Here is a 2052-nt window from a genome sequence, read left to right on the forward strand (position 1 = left end):
CTATATAAATTATAAATTATATATATATATAAATTTATATATATATATATAGACTATATAAATTATAAATTATATATATATATAAATTTATATATATTTACATATATATACACAATAATAAATCCCTGACCAAGACATAAACAATAGCTGCACGACATCGTGAAGTATATTTGCCGCTTAAATGTGACTAAACCTTAAGGTTGATGCTACTGTAGCTTGTAGCCCCAGGAAGACATCTGCTCCAGCTGGCTATTGACACAAAAAAGTGTGTCAACAGCCAACTGGAGATGTCTTGCTGGCGCTACAAGCTACAGCAGCATCAACCCTTAAGGGTTAGCCATATTTAAGTGGCAAATATACTTCACGATATTATTTATATACTTATATCCGTTTGTCTACCAGACTATCTATGTATTTAACTGTTTATATATTCATCATGTGTGTATGCGTTTTTCTATGTCTGTATGTGAGTGCATGCGAGTGAGAGAGAGAGAGAGAGAGTGTGTGTGTGTGTTTGTGGCTGTGTTTGGCTTCCAGCACCACTTGATAACCGGTGTTATTTTTCTCCCGTAACCTTGCATTTCGGCGAAAGAATCTCATAGAATAAATAGCAGGCTTTGAAACATCAGTAATGAGGTCGAAGCATTCGACTAAAAAAATAGATTCAATATAGTATTCCAGCGCTGCCGCATTCAAACGACTGAAACCAGTAAAGGCGATATGTGTGCGCACATGCCACGTGTGTGTGTGTGTGTGTGTGTGTGTGTGTGTGTGTGTGTGTGTGTGTGTGTGTGTGTGCGTGTGTGGGTGTGTGGGTGTGTATGTGTGCGTGTGTGTGTGTCTGTAACACATATTTACACAGAAACTTATTCATATTGTGATGAGGATAATTAAACGAGTTTATGTGAATCATGTGGTATACAGACATGCGCGTGACTACACGGCTATCTGAAGAGATTATATAAGACATGGAAGTGCTGTCTATTCACTATCTTCATAGAAATAGTTAAACGTATTTATGCTTTCATGCCAGCTTTTATGTATAAGGTAATGATGGTTTGCCCTTAAACGCGTACTTGCTTGAGTGGTACGTCTGTGTGTGTGTGCGCTTATGAATGAGAGTGAATAGGCTGAGAGAAAGAGTGAGAGAGAAAAAGAGAGAGCGAGGGAAAGGGTGACAAGCAAAGCATATCTGTGTATCATCCTAGTAATGTCAGAATTGTTTCCTGTCACATTTATTGTCAATTTCCAGGCTTCGCTATTTAGTAAGCATCCGTTCTCGTTAGACATAAATACATTTTCCCTAAATTGTCCAGCATTGTGAACAAACCTAAACATTTCAGGAGAAGGGTCAATTACTTGTTCTCTTATATGATTATCGAGATAATAGATATGCCACAAAACTTTATTATTATCATATATCAAAGTACTGATCAACTCTTTGGATAATGCTTCGGCTAAATTTTGCTTCAAATAGTCGAGGTGATGGATAGCGATCCATCATTTTATACATAAAAAGATAAGATAGATCTATGTCGTTCTAATATTTCTCTTATCTTTTATTTTAGAAAAGAAATCAGTAAATTGGCCATTGGAATTTTATGTGTTCAATCATTGCTGACATTCCTTCCGTGACTTAGCCTAAGGCTGTTCCTAAAAATACATTCAACTTGATAATGGTGTTCCTTTGAATGCTATTCACTACACAGGTTCCAATAGTGCAGGTAAAATATTTAAAGTAAGCCTTTCTCTGCAAGTTTATTAGATGTTTCATCCAGGAATTTACTGGTTGAGATATACATATTTAGACATTTTCTGTTTTATTTCTTTTGTGTTTCACTCATTGGACTGTGGCTATGCAGTAACACATAGCCTTTAAGTGTATAGACGAACAAATCGACTCCAGTTGTCAAGCGGTGGAGGGCAAACACACATACATGCATGCACGTACATGCACACACACACACACGCGCGCTCACACACACGCGCGCGCACACACACACACACACACACACACACACGTACATATATATATATGTATATATATATATA

Source organism: Octopus bimaculoides, chromosome 12 (genome assembly GCF_001194135.2).
Source record: "Octopus bimaculoides isolate UCB-OBI-ISO-001 chromosome 12, ASM119413v2, whole genome shotgun sequence".
Classification (NCBI taxonomy): Eukaryota; Metazoa; Mollusca; class Cephalopoda; order Octopoda; family Octopodidae; genus Octopus; species Octopus bimaculoides.